The sequence below is a fragment of the Hyla sarda genome, chromosome 1 (genome assembly GCF_029499605.1).
Source record: "Hyla sarda isolate aHylSar1 chromosome 1, aHylSar1.hap1, whole genome shotgun sequence".
NCBI classification, from domain to species: Eukaryota; Metazoa; Chordata; class Amphibia; order Anura; family Hylidae; genus Hyla; species Hyla sarda.
In genome coordinates, this window is record NC_079189.1 from 419082136 (window position 1) to 419103082 (window position 20947).

Below are 20947 nucleotides of genomic sequence, written 5' to 3' on the forward strand. Positions count from 1 at the left end.
GATGTTTCCACCCCCCTGCTTCACAGTAGGTATGGTGTTCTTTGGATGCAACTCAGCGTAGAGTGTTACTAATGGTAGCCTTTGTCAATTTGTTCCCAGCTCGCTGCAGGTCATTCACTAGGCCCCCAGTGTGGTTCTGGGATTTTTGCGCTCACCGTTCTTGTGATCATTTTGACACCACAGGGTGAGATCTTGCATGGAGCCCCAGATCGAGGGAGATTATCAGTGGTCTTGTGTGTCTTCCATTTTTTAATAATTGCTACCAAAGTTGATTTCTTCATACTAAGCTGCTTGCCTATTGCAGATTCAGTCTTCCCAGCCTGGTGCAGGTATACAATTTTGTTTCTGGTGTCCTTTGACAGCTCTTTGGTCTTGGCATAGGGGAATTTGGAGTGTGACTGTTTGAGGTTGTGGACAGGTGTCTTTTATACGGATAACAAGTTCAAACAGGTGCTATTAATACAGGTAAGGAGTGTGATTTTATGGATTTTTTTCTCTCATTATGTCTCTTGTACAGGCCTCTCTCATACAGTCCTCTCTCATCTTTTTAAGTTGGAGAGCTTGCAAAATTGGTGTCTGACTAAATATTTTTTGACCCACTGTATATAAACTGTAATATCACATACTAAGGACCCAATTGGAACATGATAGCACAGAATGGCAGTAAGGTTAATTGGCGATATAACATTGTAGACCGTGTCATGGACCTGCATATGGTCGATAAGACCTGACTGCAAAGGTACATAAAATGAAAAAAGAAAAAGAAAGGAAAGGAGGGAAGTAGGAAAAAGGCGCCAGATTTATAGCCTAGGTGGAAATATCCACCTATTTCTTAACATCTACTGAAACTTTAAGAATACTTTAACTGGGATAACAAAATTATTCAAAATTAGAAAAGAATATATTTATGTCACAGAAAAGCAGCAAAAGAAAAACCCTCATTAATTCCTGTGGGAGTCTGGCTTTTTAGCCGAAAAATCCACTTTGCTTCCTCCCGAAGTAGGACATAATCTATATTTCCCTTCCTGGGACCTAATTTGAAAAGGAAAAAGCCAATGAATTGAATGTCCTGTAGTCTACCATTATGATGTACCAACATATGTCTTGCCAAGGGGGTTTCCTGTTACTGGGAATGGTACTTAGATGTTGTGACATCCGCCGGCGAAAAGGCATGTGGTCTTGCCCACATACAATTTAGGAAAAGTACATTGTAACACTCATGTTTCAGAAGACAGAAACTCCGGTGGATGTGGATTCACTGGACCTGTGTGGCAGATGACTTGGATCGTACCAGGGAGTGGAGTCTAAGGTGCAGCTGGTTTTCACTAGAGCCCGCCGCAAAGCGGCACCCAGGTTGCAACCCCTGGCACGGCTCGACCACACAGGCGGCTGAGGAGCTATGAGGCACAGGAGGGATAAGGCAGCTTGTAGACAGGATAGCAGCAGGTCAAGTCAGGCGGCAAGGTAGCGTAGTCAGGATATAGCAGGAGGTAGTAGGCAGGCAGCAGAGGAGCAAGGAGTCACAGAGCAAAGGATCAGATACATGGTAAGGCAACTCTCAGGAATGCTTTCTCTCAGGCACAAGGCAACAAAGATCTGGCAGGGAAGTGGGGAGGGTGGAGGAATTTATCAATGAGCCACAGGTGAATTACATTAATGAGCTCACTGGCCCTTTAAATCTTAAAGCTCCGGCGTGCGTGGATGCTAGGGGACACGTGTGCCAGAGCAGAGAGGCAAAGGTTGGGGCAGGAGAAGCATCAGGTGAGTCCCAGCCCCGCCGACAGCAGAAGGTAACGGAACCATGCGCTCACGGCCAGTACCCCCCTCACGTAACAGTACCCCCCTTTGGTTGGTCTCCCCCTCCTTTTACGAGTCAGAAAACTTCTCAGAAGGTCACGTACCAGGATATTCTCCTCAGGCTCCCAAGATCTCTCCTCAGGACCGTAACCCTCCCAGTCGACCCAAAAAAGTTGTTTACCTCTCACAGTTTTTGTAGCAAGAATCTCTTTAACCTTGAAGATGTCATAAGAGCCGGAGACAGGTGTGGGGACAAGATTCTTCTTAGAAAACCGGTTTATGACAAGATGCTTGAGGAGAGAGACGTGGAAGGAATTGGGAATACGTAACGTAGCAGGTAGACGGAGTTAATAGGCGACAGGGTTGAGTTTTTGTAGAATCTGGAATTTGGAATCTGGAATCTGGCTTGTGTTTGACTTTTAACTGCAGTGGTCTCTGTCAGCATGATTATGTGCAATCATTCATCATCTGAGTAGTGGCCATTCAATCATAAGTGGCCCATATACTAAGAGGCACTCTATATCTATACCATTTAGATGTGCTAAACAGACCCTGTAATTTTAACCAGTGTGGTACTCACACACAGTTGTGTCACACATTTATCACTATATTAGTTACCCTTTTATAAATAAATAATAAAAGTCACATTTTAATATCTGTTGTTGGGGGGGTTTCTAGTTTAGTGTACCCTTTTGGGGTTTCCCCTAAAGTTGTTGTTCATTTTGCCGAGGAGTTTTGTCACGGGCACAAGTTTCACAGGAACGAACAAGATCACGTTCAAGATGGGGCCACTGGTAGTGCCGGGAGATTAGTAGTAGAGTCTTGCATATTCCAGGATGTCCTGCTGTCAAGTAAGAATTACCCCATTTTAGGACCTTGCGTCTGGATATGGCGGGCACAAAGGATTTTCCAGAAGGAACTTGCTGAATCTTGGCAGGAGCTGCAGGAATCAAACGGTCAGGAGGAATAATATGCCTAGGCGTGGAGTCCAAACCAATGACGTCTGAGGACCTGGAGAGAGCATCAGCCCTGATGTTCTTGTCTGCTGGACGGAAGTGAATGAAGAAGTTGAACCTGGAAAAGAACAGTGACCACCTTGCCTGGCGGGGTTCAAATGCTGAGTAGACTGAAGGTATAATACAATACAGAAATGTAGGTGCACTACTGTGGTAGATGTATACAGTGACATTGGCTAATCCCTCAACACTGATGTTAAAATGGAGACATTCGCCAGTGTATCCTTATATAAAGGACACACCAGAGCCCGCACACCAACGCCAAGGTTTCTCAGATGGCACGGGACCTAACGCTAACCTACCTGTGCGTATAAAGCAAAAACCAGGGGCCAGTGGGCAATTACAGCAGCACTAGGTCGACATGCAGCCTACTCCCAGTTCCCTCCAGCGTGACTGGGCACACATACAATGGGAGGAGGGAGAGAGGCTATAGACTGAAGGTATAGAAGATTCTTATGGTCGGAGTAGATGCTGACCGGATGAGAAGAACCTTCCAATAAATGTCGCCATTCCTCCAAAGCTAGCTTGATAGCAAGGAGTTCACAATCTCCAATGGAGTAAATCCTCTCAGCTGTTGAGAAGGTCTTGGAGAAGAACCCACAAGTAACAGTCTTTCCCTTTTTCTGAGTAAGAATGGCACCCGCTTCAATAGATGAGGCATCAATCTCCAAAACAAAGGGCCTCATTAGATCAGGTCTTGTAAGCACGGGAGCAGAGGCAAACGCAAACTTTAAACGGGAGAAGGCCTCTTCAGCGTCTTGAGGACTAGACTTAGGATTAGGATTAGATGCCTTCTTAGTGAGAGCCACAATTGGAGCAACCAAGGATGAAAAATGTGGGATAAATTGACCATAATAGTTTGCGAATCCCAGATAGCGTTGAATAGCCAATAGGCCCAAAGGACGAGGCCAATCCAATACTGCAGACAATTTGTCTGGATCCATCTGCAGGCCCTGGTGAGAGACAATGTAGCCAAGAAATGCAAGACTAGATTTCTCGAACAGGCATTTCTCTAGTTTGGCGTAGAGATGATTCTTCCGTAATCGCTGAAGAACCAGACAAACATGAGTACGATGCTCCTATAAGTTGGAAGAGAAGATCAGGATGTCATCTAGGTATACGACAACACAGGTCTAGAGAACATCACGGAAGATATCATTTACAAACTCTTGAAAAATGGCTGGAGCATTGCAGAGACCAAGTGGTATTATGACTCAAAATGTCCGTCACGAGTATTGAAGGCCGTTTTCCATTCATCTCCCTTGCTGATACGAATGAGGTTATACGCTCCAAGTAAGTCCAATTTGGAGAAGACCTTGGCACCACGTAGACGGTCAAAAAGTTGTGAGATAAGAGGTAGATGGTAACGGTACTTGACTGTGATTTTGTTAAGTCCCCGGTAGTCAATGCATGGACGGAGTGAGCCATCTTTCTTTCCAACAAAGAAGAAACCATCTCCAGCAGAAGAAGAGGACTTACGGATAAATCCTTTTTGGAGATTCTCCTGGATATACTCAGCCATGGCTTTGGTCTCAGGAACCGATAGATGGTATATCCTCCCACGAGGAGGAGTGGTACCAGGCAGAAGATCAAAAGGCGATCATAAGGACAATGTGGAGGCAGAGACTAAGCCTGTTTCTTGCAGAAAACGTCAGAGAAATCTTGGTAAGGTGGTGGCAGACCAGGTAAAGGAGGAGGACGAAAAACTATTTTAGACTGAACTGATTGGAGGAAAAGATTTCACAGGATTGTTCCCAGAGAATAATTTCTCCAGTTCTCCAATCCAGGTGCGGAGAATGGCATTGCAGCCAAGGAAGGCCAAGAAGAATCTCTGAAGTACAGTGTGGCAGAACATAGAATTCAATCTTTTCTTTATGCAATACACCCACTTGCATGACAAGAGATTCAGTACGGAAGTGAACCATACAGTCCAGATTTTGTCCATTAACAGAGGCGATGAACAAGGGCTTGACAAGCCGAGCGACAGGAAGATGATACTTGTGGACCAAAGAAGCATCAATAAAATCACCTGCTGATCCAGAATCCAAAAATGCTGTAGCACTGAAGGAAGACTTGGTAGAAGCGAAGATGTGTACTGAAATAGTAGAAAAAGAAAAAGTGGGGAGAGGTGATATTCACACCTAGTGACGCCTCTCCTACATGCCCTAGGTGCAAGCCTTTTCCTGGATACTGTGGACGAATAGAATAGTCTTTGAGGAAGTGTTTGGGGGCTATCACAATACAATCACCGCGTAGTCACCAAAGGAAGAATTCCCTTGTCATAAGTTCCGCAAAAACATCTGAGCAGAAGAGGCAAGTGCGGGTTCCTCAAAGACACAGCGAAATTCTGCCAGAAAAGCCATCAAGTTGGAAGCTACTGGATCTCAGTGGTCCCAAAGGGGTGTAGCCCAGGCCAGGGTTTTTCCGGACAGTAGACTAATGGCAAAGGCCACCTTTGCACGTTCCGTCGGAAACAGTTCAGACATGAGCGCCAAGTGCATGGAGCACTGTGTAACGAAGCCTCTGCATGACTTGGAATCCCCATCATACTTAGGAACATATTTGTAGAAACTGCAATGACCACATGGATATGGCCCCACTGTTTCTTTCATATCAATAGTTATCTTTCACAACTAATTTGATTCGTGGGACCCTTGGGTAATATGAGTCTTCAGGCTGGTAAAGTAATTTAGTAGCTTAGGTATCTTACTACATGGGAGCGATATGGCTAATGATTCTAATAAACCTGTCTAAGTCCCTTGACATGCGCCATGACAGTGAGGTTGTGAGCATGCTTTCTAAGTTTTTTGACATGTAGGGCTCTCTCACTATGACATGTGCAGTGGCGAGTATGTGTAGTGCCGCGGCTAAGAGCTGTAATGTTGACAGCAGTGGCGTAACTATAGAGGTCGCAGGGATCGCAATCGCGACCGGGCCCCCCATGCCACAACACTGTGCAGATGCAGCAACAGATCCGCCGCCCGGGCCCGTCGCTGCCAGCAATCTTTATTTTTTATTTTTTTTCAATTACCATCGCTGCAGTGAGAAGGTGAGGAGACATGGGACGGGCTGCCGGAGGGGGGTGCTGGGGGTGATTAATTCATGAGGCCATTGTGTGTGTGTTTTATTCATTGATGAGGAGTCTGAGGATGGGGTGATTGATGAGAAGACGGAGGGCGGAGGGGGGCTGATTGATTGACTGACTGATGAGGAGACTGAGGGTGTGGGGGTTATTCATTGAGGATGTTGGGGGGGGTTGATGAGGAGACCATGAATGGTGGGGGTACCTAACAATGAGGAGACTGAGGATGGGGTGCTAGGGGGATTGACTGAGGATGGGGTGCTGGGGGGGTTCGACTGGGTGGTAGTGTATGAGTTGATGAGGAGACTGAGGATGGGGTACTGGGGGGGGCTGGGTGGTGGTGTATGAGGTGATGAGGAGACTGAGGATGGGGTATGGGGGGGGCTGGGTGGTGGTGTATGAGGTGATGAGGAGACTGAGGATGGGGTACGGGGGGGCTGGGTGGTGGTGTATGAGGAGACTGAGCATGGGGTCTGGGGGGGCTGGGTGGTGGTGTATGAGGAGACTGAGGATGGGGTACGGGGGGGCTGGGTGGTGGTGTATGAGGAGACTGAGGATGGGGTGCAGGAGGGGCCTGGGTGGTGGTGTATGAGGGGATGAGGAGACTGAGGATGGGGTACGAGGGGGGGCTGGGTGGTGGTGTATGAGGAGACTGAGGATGGAGTCCGGGGGGGGGGCTGGGTGGTGGTGTATGAGGAGACTGAGGATGGGGTACGGGGGGGGGGGGCTGGGTGGTGGTGTATGAGGTGATGAGGAGACTGAGGATGGAAGGGCCTGGGTGGTGGCGTATGAGGTGATGAGGACCAATCAGGGCGCCTGCTGCGGGTGTCACTCCCGCAACCCGGACGTGAGCGGGTGCGGGAAGAAGACCCTGGGACCTGGGACCCCGATCCCCGGCGTCAATGTTGGGATCGGGGCCCCAGGAGCAGCGGAGACAGCGGCGGGACTGACCTTTGCCCGGAGCAGCAGCAGGAGGTGAGTGACAGCCTCCTGCTGTTGCTTAGCAACAGCTCCCAGCATGCAAAAAGGGCATGCTGGGAGCTGTAGTTATGCAACAGCAGGAGGCAGACCACCACAACTCCCAGCATGCATTATGGGCATGCTGGGACTTATAGTTTTGCAACAGCTGGAGGCACATTTTTTCTATGGAAAAGTGTACCTTCAGCTGTTGTATAACTACAACTCCCAGCTTGCACAAACAGCTAAAGTGCATGCTGGGAGTTGTAGTGGTGCATCTGCTGGTTGCACAACTACAACTCCCAGCATGCCCATTGGCAGTCGGTGACTGCTGAGAGTTGTAGTTTTGCAACAGCTGAAGGCACACTGAGTTAAGTAGCAAACCAGTGTGTCTCCAGCTGTTGCATAACTACAATCCCCAGCATCCCCAGCCAAAGTAGTATGCCTCCAGCTGTTGCATAACTACAAGACCCAGCATGCCCTTCCGCTTTCCGTACATGCTGGGAGTTATAGCTTTTGCAACAGCTGAAGGCACACTGGTTGCAAAACACTGAGTTTGTTACCAAACTCGGTGTTTCACAACCAGTGTGCCTCCAGCTGTTGCAAAACTACAACTCCCAGCATGCACTGATAGACCGTACATGCTGGGAGTTGTAGTTTTGCAACAGCTGGATGTCCCCCCCAATGTGAATGTAAAGGGGACACTCACATGGGCGGAGGTTTACAGTAAGTATCCGGCTGCAAGTTTGAGCTGTGGCAAATTTTCTGCCGCAGCTCATACTGCCAGCAAGAAACTACTGTGAACCCCCGCCCGTGTGACTGTACCCTAAAAACACTACACTACACTAACACACAATAAAATAAAAAGTAAAAAACACTACATATACACATACCCCTACACAGCCCCCCTCCCTTCCCCAATAAAAATGAAAAACGTCTGGTACGCCACGGTTTCCAAAAGGGAGCCTCCAGCTGTTGCAAAACAACTACTCCCTGTGGGGTATTAAGGTTCACTTAACCCCTTGTTACGTTCCCCGAGGGGTCTAGTTTCCAAAATGGTATGCCATGTGGTTTTTTTTTTTTGCTGTTCTGGCACCATAGGGGCTTCCTAAATGCGGCATGCCCCCAGAGCAAAATTTGCTTTCAAAAAGCCAAATGTGACTCCTTCTCTTCTGAGAGCTCTAGTGCGCCAGCAGAGCAATTTTCACCCCCATGTGTGTTTTTTTTTTTGCTGTTCTGGCACCATAGGGGCTTCCTAAAGGTGACATGCCCCCCAAAAACCATTTGTCGCTCCTTCCCTTCTGAGCCCTCTACTGCGCCCGCCGAACAATTAACATAGACATATGACATATGTGCTTACTTGAGAAAAATTGGGTTTCAAATACAAGTAAAAATTTTCTCCTTTTTACCCCTTGCAAAAATTCAAAAATTGGGTCTACAAGAACATGCGAGTGTAAAAAATGAAGATTGTGAATTTTCTCCTTCACTTTGCTGCTATTCCTGTGAAACACCTAAAGGGTTAAAACGCTGACTGAATGTCATTTTGAATACTTTGGGGGGTGCAGTTTTTATAATGTGGTCATTTGTGGGGTATTTCTAATATGAAGACCCTTCAAATCCACTTCAAACCTGAACAGGTCCCTGAAAAAAGCAAGTTTCAAAATTTTGTGAAAAATTTGAAAATTGCTGCTGAACTTTGAAGCCCTCTGGTGTCTTCCAAAAGTAAAAACATGTCAATTTTATGATGCAAACATAAAGAAGACATATTGTATATGTGAATTAAAAAAATTATTTGGAATATCCATTTTCCTTACAAGCAGAGAGCTTCAAAGTTAGAAAAATGCAAAATTTTCAAATTTTTCATCAAATTTGGGAATTTTTCACCAAGAAAGGATGCAAGTTACCACAAAATGTTACCACTATGTCAAAGTAGAATATGTCATGAAAAAACAATCTCGGAATCAGAATGATATCTAAAAGTATTCCAGAGTTATTAATGTTTAAAGTGACAGTGGTCAGAATTGCAAAAAATGGCCGAGTCCTTAAGGTGAAAAAAGGCTCAGTCCTTAAGGGGTTAAGGGAAGTCTAGTAGGGTATTTTTGACCCCAGGCTATGGCCCTGACAATCATAATGCGAACGGCATTATCTGGCGCTTCCTGCATCCCGCGCACCGCCATCACACCGGAATTGCGTCACTCAGACAAAAACTACAGATCACGTAAAATGAGTGATGTCATTACTGTCACGATGCCGGCTGGCAGGTAGTGGATCCTCTGTGCCAGAGAGGGATTGGCGTGGACCGTGCTAGAGGATCGGTTCTAAGTCACTACTGGTTTTCACCAGAGCCCGCCGCAAAGCGGGATGGTCTTGCTGCGGCGGTAGTGACCAGGTCGTATCCCCTAGCAACGGCTCAACCTCTCTGGCTGCTGAAGATAGGCGCGGTACTAGGGAGTAGACAGAAGCAAGGTCGGACGTAGCAGAAGGTCGGGGCAGGCAGCAAGGATCGTAGTCAGGGGCAACGGCAGAAGGTCTGGAATCACAGGCAAGGAACACACAAGGAACGCTTTCACTGGCACTAGGGCAACAAGATCCGGCGAGGGAGTGAAGGGGAAGTGAGGTGATATAGGGAAGTGCACAGGTGTAAACACTAATTGGAACCACTGCACCAATCAGCGGTGCAGTGGCCCTTTAAATCGCAAAGACCCGGCGCGCGCGCGCCCTAGGGAGCGGGGCCGCGCGCGCCGGGACAGAACTGACGGGGAGCGAGTAAGGTACGGGAGCCGGGGTGCGCATCGCGAGCGGGCGCTACCCGCATCGCGAATCGCATCCCGGCCGGAGGTGGTAACGCAGCGCCCCGGGTCCGTGGAACCGACCGGGGCGCTGCAGTGAGGGAAGTGTAGCGAGCGCTCCGGGGAGGAGCGGGGACCCGGAGCGCTCGGCGTAACAGTACCCCCCCCCTTGGGTCTCCCCCTCTTCTTGGGGCCTGAGAACCTGAGGATCAGACTTTTGTCCAGGATATTGTCCTCAGGTTCCCAGGACCTCTCTTCTGGACCACAACCCTCCCAATCCACTAAAAAAAAAGTTCTTCCCCTGACCTTTTTAGAGGCCAAAATCTCTTTGACAGAGAAGATGTCCGAGGAGCCGGAAACAGGAGTGGGAGGAACAGATTTAGGAGAAAAACGGTTGAGGATGAGAGGTTTAAGAAGAGAGACGTGAAAGGCATTAGGGATACGAAGAGAAGGAGGAAGAAGAAGTTTGTAAGAGACAGGATTAATTTGACACAAAACTTTAAAAGGACCAAGATAGCGTGGTCCCAACTTATAGCTCGGGACACGGAAACGGACATATTTAGCGGAGAGCCATACCTTGTCTCCAGGGGAAAAAATGGGAGGAGCTCTTCTTTTCTTATCTGCGAATCTCTTCATGCGAGAAGAAGCCTGTAAGAGAGAATTTTGGGTCTCTTTCCATATGGTGGAAAGATCACGAGAAATTTCATCCACAGCGGGCAGACCAGAGGGCAAGGGGGTAGGGAGGGGGGGAAGAGGGTGACGGCCGTACACCACGAAAAACGGAGATTTGGAGGAAGATTCAGAGATTCTGAAATTATACGAGAATTCGGCCCAAGGTAGAAGATCTGCCCAGTCATCCTGGCGGGAGGAAACAAAATGTCGTAAATAGTCACCCAAGATCTGGTTAATTCTCTCTACTTGTCCATTGGATTGAGGATGGTATGCAGAAGAAAAATTTAATTTAATCTTGAGTTGTTTACAGAGAGCCCTCCAGAATTTAGACACAAATTGGACGCCTCTATCCGAGACGATCTGTGTAGGCAACCCGTGAAGACGAAAAATGTGTACAAAAAATTGTTTAGCCAACTGAGGCGCTGAAGGAAGACCAGGAAGAGGGATGAAATGTGCCATTTTGGAGAATCGATCAACGACCACCCAAATAACAGTGTTGCCATGGGATGGGGGTAAGTCAGTAATAAAATCCATACCAATCAGAGACCAAGGTTGTTCGGGGACAGGTAGAGGATGAAGAAAACCAGCGGGCTTCTGGCGAGGAGTCTTATCCCGGGCACAGATAGTGCAGGCTCGCACAAAGTCCACCACATCAGTCTCTAGAGTCGGCCACCAATAGAAGCGAGAGATGAGTTGCACAGATTTCTTGATGCCCGCATGACCTGCGAGATGGGAGGAGTGACCCCATTTGAGGATCCCAAGGCGTTGGCGTGGAGAAACAAAGGTCTTTCCTGGAGGAGTTTGCCTGATGGAGGCTGGAGAAGTGGAAATCAGGCAGTCAGGAGGAATGATGTGTTGAGGAGAGAGTTCAATTTCAGAGGCATCTGAGGAACGAGAGAGAGCATCGGCCCTAATGTTTTTATCAGCAGGCCGAAAGTGAATTTCAAAATTAAATCGGGCAAAGAACAGAGACCACCTGGCCTGACGAGGATTCAGCCGTTGGGCAGACTGGAGGTAGGAGAGGTTCTTGTGATCGGTGTAAATAATAACTGGAAATCTTGATCCCTCCAGCAGATGCCTCCATTCCTCAAGTGCTAATTTAATGGCTAGAAGCTCTCGATCCCCGATGGAGTAGTTCCTCTCCGCCGGAGAGAAGGTCCTGGAAAAAAAACCACAAGTAACAGCATGCCCGGAAGAGTTTTTTTGTAGAAGGACAGCTCCAGCTCCCACTGAGGAGGCATCAACCTCCAATAGGAAGGGTTTAGATGGGTCAGGTCTGGAGAGCACGGGAGCCGAAGAAAAGGCAGACTTGAGTCGTTTAAAGGCGTCTTCCGCTTGAGGAGGCCAAGACTTGGGATCGGCATTTTTTTTTGTTAAAGCCACAATAGGAGCCACAATGGTAGAAAAATGTGGAATAAATTGCCTGTAATAATTGGCGAACCCCAAAAAACGTTGGATGGCACGGAGTCCGGAGGGGCGTGGCCAATCTAAGACGGCAGAGAGTTTATCTGGGTCCATTTGTAGTCCCTGGCCAGAGACCAAGTATCCTAGAAAAGGAAGAGATTGGCATTCAAACAGACATTTCTCTATTTTGGCATAGAGTTGATTATCACGAAGTCTCTGAAGAACCATACGGACATGCTGGCGGTGTTCTTCAAGATTGGCAGAAAAAATCAGGATATCGTCCAGATATACAACAACACAGGAGTATAGTAGATCACGAAAAATTTCATTAACAAAGTCTTGGAAGACGGCAGGGGCGTTGCATAGACCAAAGGGCATGACCAGATACTCAAAGTGTCCATCTCTGGTGTTAAATGCCGTTTTCCATTCATCCCCCTCTCTGATGCGGATGAGATTATAAGCACCTCTTAAGTCCAGTTTGGTAAAAATATGGGCACCTTGGAGACGATCAAAGAGTTCAGAGATGAGGGGTAGGGGGTAGCGGTTCTTAACCGTGATTTTATTAAGACCGCGGTAGTCAATGCAAGGACGTAGAGAGCCATCTTTTTTGGACACAAAGAAAAATCCGGCTCCGGCAGGAGAGGAGGATTTACGGATAAAGCCCTTTTTTAAATTTTCTTGGACGTATTCAGACATGGCAAGAGTCTCTGGGACGGACAGAGGATAGATTCTGCCCCGGGGTGGAGTAGTGCCCGGGAGGAGGTCAATGGGACAATCATAAGGCCTGTGAGGAGGTAGAGTCTCAGCTTGTTTTTTGCAAAAAACGTCCGCAAAGTCCATATAGGCCTTAGGGAGACCGGTTACATGAGGAAGCACAGGGACACGGCAAGGTTTACTGGGAACCGGTTTTAAGCAGTCCTTGGAACAAGAGGGCCCCCAACTCTTGATCTCCCCAGTGGACCAATCCAGGATTGGGGAATGGAGTTGAAGCCAGGGAAGTCCAAGAAGGATTTCAGAAGTGCAATTGGGGAGGACCAACAGTTCAATCCTCTCGTGATGAGATCCGATGCACATTAGAAGGGGCTCCGTGCGGAAACGTATAGTACAGTCCAATCTTTCATTGTTTACACAATTGATGTAGAGGGGTCTGGCGAGACTGGTCACCGGGATGTTGAACCTGTTGACGAGAGAGGCTAAGATGAAATTTCCTGCAGATCCAGAGTCCAAGAAGGCCACAGCAGAGAAGGAGAAGGCAGAGGCAGACATCCGCACAGGCACAGTAAGACGTGGAGAAGCAGAGTAGACATCAAGGACTGTCTCACCTTTGTGCGGAGTCAGCGGACGTCTTTCCAGGCGGGGAGGACGGATAGGACAATCCTTCAGGAAGTGTTCGGTACTAGCACAGTACAGGCAGAGATTCTCCATGCGGCGTCGTGTCCTCTCTTGGGGTGTCAGGCGAGACCGGTCGACCTGCATAGCCTCCACGGCGGGAGGCACAGGAACAGATTGCAGGGGACCAGAGGAGAGAGGAGCCGGGGAGAAGAAACGCCTCGTGCGAACAGAGTCCATATCCTGGCGGAGCTCCTGACGCCGTTCGGAAAAACGCATGTCAATGCGAGTGGCAAGATGGATGAGTTCATGTAGGTTAGCAGGGATTTCTCGTGCGGCCAGAACATCTTTAATGTTGCTGGATAGGCCTTTTTTAAAGGTCGCGCAGAGTGCCTCATTATTCCAGGATAATTCTGAAGCAAGGGTACGGAACTGTACGGCATACTCGCCAACGGAAGAATTACCCTGGACCAGGTTCAACAGGGCAGTCTCAGCAGAAGAGGCTCGGGCAGGTTCCTCAAAGACACTTCGAATTTCCGAGAAGAAGGAGTGTACAGAGGCAGTGACGGGGTCATTGCGGTCCCAGAGCGGTGTGGCCCAAGCCAGGGCTTTTCCAGACAGCAGGCTGACTACGAAAGCCACCTTAGACCTTTCAGTGGGGAACTGGTCCGACATCATCTCCAAGTGTAATGAACATTGGGAAAGAAAGCCACGGCAAAACTTAGAGTCCCCATCAAATTTATCCGGCAAGGATAGTCGTATTCCAGAAGCGGCCACTCGCTGCGGAGGAGGTACAGGAGCTGGCGGAGGAGATGATTGCTGGAGCTGTGGTAGTAACTGTTGTAGCATAACAGTCAGTTGAGACAGCTGTTGGCCTTGTTGCGCAATCTGTTGTGACTGCTGGGCGACCACCGTGGTGAGGTCAGCGACAACTGGCAGAGGAACTTCAGCGGGATCCATGGCCGGATCTACTGTCACGATGCCGGCTGGCAGGTAGTGGATCCTCTGTGCCAGAGAGGGATTGGCGTGGACCGTGCTAGAGGATCGGTTCTAAGTCACTACTGGTTTTCACCAGAGCCCGCCGCAAAGCGGGATGGTCTTGCTGCGGCGGTAGTGACCAGGTCGTATCCCCTAGCAACGGCTCAACCTCTCTGGCTGCTGAAGATAGGCGCGGTACTAGGGAGTAGACAGAAGCAAGGTCGGACGTAGCAGAAGGTCGGGGCAGGCAGCAAGGATCGTAGTCAGGGGCAACGGCAGAAGGTCTGGAATCACAGGCAAGGAACACACAAGGAACGCTTTCACTGGCACTAGGGCAACAAGATCCGGCGAGGGAGTGAAGGGGAAGTGAGGTGATATAGGGAAGTGCACAGGTGTAAACACTAATTGGAACCACTGCACCAATCAGCGGTGCAGTGGCCCTTTAAATCGCAAAGACCCGGCGCGCGCGCGCCCTAGGGAGCGGGGCCGCGCGCGCCGGGACAGAACTGACGGGGAGCGAGTAAGGTACGGGAGCCGGGGTGCGCATCGCGAGCGGGCGCTACCCGCATCGCGAATCGCATCCCGGCCGGAGGTGGTAACGCAGCGCCCCGGGTCCGTGGAACCGACCGGGGCGCTGCAGTGAGGGAAGTGTAGCGAGCGCTCCGGGGAGGAGCGGGGACCCGGAGCGCTCGGCGTAACAATTACAAAGTACAATTGGTCTTGAATAAAACAAGCCCCCATATGGCCCTGTAGATGGAAAAGGCAAGTAAGAAAAAATGAAAATCGATGTGTCCTCAACAGGCTTAAGCGGTATTTCGAACAAAATAAAAAAAAATTCAAACCAACTGGTACCAGAAAGTTAAAACAATTTTTTGAATTACTTCTGTTTGAGAAAAATACTGCAGCATTCCAGTACTGCTATATGCTCTGGAGGAAGTCATACACTGAGGTTTCTGCTGTCACCTCGGACTGTGTCATGAACTGTCCAAAGCAGGAGAAATTTGCTATGGGGCATTGCTTTGCCAGTTCCTGACACAGACGGAGGTGGCAGCAGGGACCACTGACTGGAAAGACAACACAAGTTCCTCCAGGTTATACAGGAGCTGATACATGCTATAAGACATAAGTTGTTATAAGTAGAAATTTACAATTCTGTATAAATTTCTGATTTCAAAAGCTATTTTTTCTCCAGAAAACCCCTTTAACCCCTTAAGGACGCAGGGTTTTTCGTTTTTTACCTTTTAAAAATCATAACCCTTTCAATTTAGCACCTAAAAATCCATATGATGGCTTATTTTTTTGCGCCACCAATTCTACTTTGCAGTGACATCAGTCATTTTACCCAAAAATCTACAGCGAAACAGAAAAAAAATCATTGTGCAACGAAACTGAAGAAAAAACGCCATTTTGTAACTTTTGGGGGCTTCCGTTTCTATGCAGCACATTTTTCAGCAAAAATGACACCTGATCTTTATTCTGTAGGTCCATATGATTAAAATTATACCCTATTTATATTGGTTTGATTTTGTCGTACTTCTGGAAAAAATCATAACTAAATGCACGGAAATGTATACGTTTAAAATTGTCATCTTCTGACCCCTATAACTTTTTTTTTTTTCTGCGTATGGGGCGGTATAATTTTTTGCGCCATGATCTGAAGTTTTTAGCGGTCCCATTTTTGTATTGATCAGACTTTTTGATCGCTTTTTATTAATTTTTTCATGATTTAAAAAAGCGACCAAACATTTTGGAATTTGGAATGTTTTTGCGCGTACGCCATTGACCGTGCGGTTTAGTTAATGATATATTTTTATAGTTCGGACATTTACGCAAGCGGCGATACCACGTATGTTTATATTTATTTTTATTTACATGGTGTTTTTTTTTTTTATGGGAAAAGGAGGGTGATTTGAACTTTTATTAAGGAAAGGGTTAAATCACATTTATTAACTTTTTTTACACTTTTTTTGCAGTGTTATAGCTCCCATAGGGGGCTATAACATTGCATACACTGCCATAGCTTTGCATTGATCAGTGTTATCGGCGGTCGATTGCTCAAGTCTGCATCTCAGGCTTGGAGCAATCAATCGCCGAAGGGACACGCCGGAGGAAGGTAAGAGGACCTCCGCCTGCGTCCCAGCTGATCGGGACACCGCATTTTCACTGCGGTGGTCCCGATCAGCCCCACTGAACAGCCGGGAAGGTTTTACTTTCATTTTAGACGCGGCGTTCAACTTTGAACGCTGCGTCTAAAGGGTTAATAGCGCGCGGCACCGCGACCGCTGCCGCGCGCTATTAGCCCCGGGTCCCGGCTTCAGATGCATGCCGGGACCGACCCGATATGACGCATGACCCCGCGTTATATCAAGGGAGCCGGCCATGCACGTAAATCCTACCTATACCTGACCCCAACGACCGTTTCGCGGAATTGCTCGTTGGGGTCAGGTATAGGTAGGATTTGGCACCTGATTTTCTTGTGTTTACATCTTGTTTGCCTGCATTCTCCTGTCAGGTCCATGCTTTATCTATATTGTGATTCTTATATTTCTGGTATTCTATCCAGTATTATTGCTGCTAACTTTGACCTGTTTACCCCATTACCACTACATTGTATTGTCCTCTGTGCCTATCTACCTATATCGTGTATGTACTGGTGCTGTTTTGTGTATTAATACATGTATGACCTTTTAACCTTTTAACTTAATTTTTATCTGTTATATGTGAAATAAAGACATTTTGTATCTAACCCTGTGGTGTCAAAATGATCACAAGAACAGTGAGCAAAAATCCCAGAACCACACTGGGGGACCTAGTGAATGACGTGCAGAGAGCTGGGACCAAAGTAACAAAGGCTACCATCAGTAACACACTACGCCACCAGGTACTCAAATCATCCAGTGCCAGACGTGTCCCCCTGCTTAAGCCAGTACATGCCTGGGCCCATCTGAAGTTTGCTAGAGAGCATTTGGATGATCCAGAAGAGGACTGGGAGAATGTCATATGGTCAGATTAAACCAAAGTAGAACTATTTATTAAAAACTCAACTTGTCATGTTTGGAGCAGAAAGAATGCTGTCAAGATCCGGACTGGTATGCAGAGAGGGCACTGGAGGTGGATCCTCTGTGTCAGTGAGGTGATGGCATGGGCCGTACCAGGGGAACGGAATCTAAGGGGTTACTGGTTTTCACCAGAGCCTGCCGCAAAGCGGGATGGACTTGCAGCGGCAGGTAACCCCCAGGTCGTTCCACCCGATAGAGACTCAACCCCACTGACAGCTGAGACAGGTGCGGTACACAGGGACAAGGCAAGAGCAAGGTCTGACATAGCAGAAGGTCAGGGCAGGCAGCAATGGTTCGTAGTCAGGGGCAACGGCAAGGGTCTGGATACACAGGCTTGGGATACACAAAACGCTTTCTCAGGGCACTAGGGCAACAAGATCCGGCAAGGACAGGAAGGGGAAGTTGGTTTTTATAAGGAATGGGAGTGATACAACTGATTGGGCCAGGCACCAATTAGTGGTGCACTGGCCCTTTAAATTTCAGAGAGCTGGCGCGCGCGTGCCCTAGAGAGCGGAGCCGTGCGTGCCGGGACATGACAACCGGGGAATGGGACAGGTGAGACGATTGGGATGCGACCTGCGGGCGCATCCCGATACGTGGATCGCATCCCCGCCGGCAGTAACAGTGCAGCGCTCCCGGTCAGCGGGTCTGACCGGGGCGCTGCAGACAGAAGAACGCCGCAAGCGCTCGGGGGAGGAGCAGGGACCTGGAGCGCTCGGCGTAACAAATGCTGAGTTGCATCAAAAGAACACCATACCTACTGTGAAGCATGGGAGTGGAAACATCATGCTTTAGGGCTATTTTTCTGCTAAGGGACCAGGATGACTGATCCATGTACGGGAAAAAATTTATGGGGCCATGTATGGTGAGATTTTGAGTGAAAACCTCCTTCCATCAGCAATGGCATTGAAGATGAAACATGGCTGGGTCTTTCAGCATGACAATGGTCCCAAACACAGGCTTGATGAATGCCCCGATATGTTTTGAACAAATTATTAAAATGTGATGGGCACAAGAAACTTCAGTTCGATGCTCCATAAACTAAGTGACATACATATTTTGCACTGCATCGAAGTATAATGTATAATAATAATTTGCCCCAAATGTATCACCACCCCCCTTGATAGTATGATAAATGTGTTGCATAAAAGCAAACCAAAGCAAAAAAAATTACTACAAAACTCACTTTACAAAGATAACACCGATAAATATGCCCCAAAATATGTAGGATTTTTACTTTGTACCTCATTCTTTCAAATGGAAGCAAGTTCTTCATACCGGAATAGCTTCTATAAAGTCAACATCATACAATGCTAAACAACCACAGAGGTCAGCAAATAACAACAGCAGCTGATAAAAAAATATACCAGAGAAACATTAGGCATGAACTGAAGTTGGAAGCATGGTTGGTTGTGGAGAGTGAAGTGATGTGATAGTGAAGACTAAGAAATTAATGAGAATCTGGGACTGGAGAACATTGTGGGTAATTGATTTTTGGTATTGTGGGAGAGGATAGGTGCTTGTATTTTCAGTCTATGAATTAGTTTCCCATGTGCTTGGAATTGTGTCATGTTAAGGTATTGTGGGAAAATTAAGCGGAATATAGTGTAATATCTCTCAGCATACTGTGCCGACATTTCTTTCAGGAAAGAAAAGTTTTATTTTACACTGTTATTGCAAATATGTTAATTATTTATTTTCAAGGATTTTTTATTTCTTTTCTTTTTATAGAACAAACAGTATCTCAAGATCAAAAGTGTCCTTTTGAAGAAAAATGTTTATGGTTTTATGTTAAGTCCAGTACTGCTTACTGTTCATAGCGATTGAGAGCAGGAGACATTGATGATTCTCCTAGACCCAGTGCTTGTGTAGAACAGCAAGGTTCAGCAATACATGCAGAGCCACTTCAATTAGTAAAACAGACCAGTGTACAGTATGTTTTGAGAACTAGTAAAGATATGTTCTGTAAAATGGTAATATATTAATTTGCCTTCTGTGCATCATGGAGAAAATATATCAACCCAGGGTAGGTGTCAACGGAAATGGAGAATAAGGGTTTTAGCTTTTTATAGTAGAAGAAAGCACAAGCTTGAAGGTTATTTGCCTCTTTCATCTATGCCAGTAAAACAAACAGAACATAGAAAAGTCAACACAGATAAAATGGAAACCCAAGTGCAGTGTTACTTAGGTCTAATGTTCAGACGTAGGTTACCTCAGTAGGGTGAGACAGCGCAATCCCAGAAGCTGGAGGCCATGAAACAACCTTATCCATGGACAAAAGTAAGTTGGGTATATAGACAGAAAGTAACTATAAAATGAAGGTATATGATGTTATATTGTTAAATATCATGTGCATGGCACAATTTACATACACCTATGTGTACATCAACATGAGAATAAAATGGCATATGTGCTATTAATGCATCAGTATAGTGTCACTTGTTATAAACTTGTTTCAAATCTTCTGCTAACCTCATATGTACCTCAAGAATGTAATTCCCATCACAAAAAATATTGCAGGAATACGGAATACTAAAATCAACAGGAAACAGCTCCCCCCCCCCCATGCTTTATTCACATTTTATGAATACTTATTGAAGACAAATATTTGAATTCCAGAAAAAAAAGTCTCAAACTGGGGATTCACGTGTTTTAATGACTGGGAATTACTGTTTTTTTTTATATTGCTTTCCTTCACACATCCACATCTTCCATCTTACATGTCTGATAAATGTGTGTGATTATACTATTGCCTAAATTTGTTAAAGTTTTTATTCTTTTATTTATTTATTGTGATTTTAACTAATTTTGGGAGATTTACCTCAGGTTCTTTTTAAACCACTCCAGTGTAACTTTAGCTGTACGTTTAGAGTCATTGTCATAGAAGGTGAACCTCTGCTTTAGTCTCAAATCTCTGAAAGATTGAAACAGATCTTTTATTTTTGGAATTCCCCTACATTTACTGTCATCTATCTTTCTTTTAATCCTGACTAGTTTTCGAAGTCTCTGTCATTAAAAAACATCTCCACCATATTCTTGGGGTGACAGGAAATATTGGGCTTGAGCCTCACATAGCATGCCAAAAAGGTTCTGTTCTAGTCTCATCATACCAGAGAACCTTCTTCCATATGTTTGGGAGTCATCTGACCAATGGAGTTTGGCGAAGTTCATAAATGTTTTCTTTTTTTCCCTTTTCTTTTTCTTCCCTGAAAATCCTGACTCATATTACAGCTTATAGTGCTCCTATAGATGGAAATGAGAAGTGGGATTGAAATATCTCTCTCCCTATCCTTCCTACAAACACCATGATGGAGAATACAGCTCAGATTACTGTTAAACTCATACTCACTGTGTGACATGTAAAACGGGTGCCCCAGAATCCTAACTTTTACTCTTTAATGGTCCTATGCACACAGTGAGTTATAGTACAGTCAATAAATAAGTGGATCACAGTGCAACAATGCAAAGAACCTTGCCTCCTACGTGTTGTTTTACCATATGTGGCTTGTCAAGGAGACTTCCAGGAGTGTGTTGCACGTCATCAAGAGTCATTTTGGCAGTGGCCGCCATTGGAAATCTGCATCCAAATCTGCAACACGGTACTATACAAATCTGTCAGAAAATTTGCGAATAACTTTTCCAGTAGAAAACATGGTTTATAGTCAGCGATGTTGCAGTGGAATTCCAAAACTGTCAGTAATTATTTACATATGTAAAAATGAAATAATTTGATAATTGAATAAAAAGTGTGATGTAACAAAATTTACAGTAAATAACCTTTATGGGAACTCATAAAGTTTTTAGGTAAAAGTAAAGGAGTCGTAGACATATAGACTTCTACTAAACTGTAATGAAGGTCTTCTG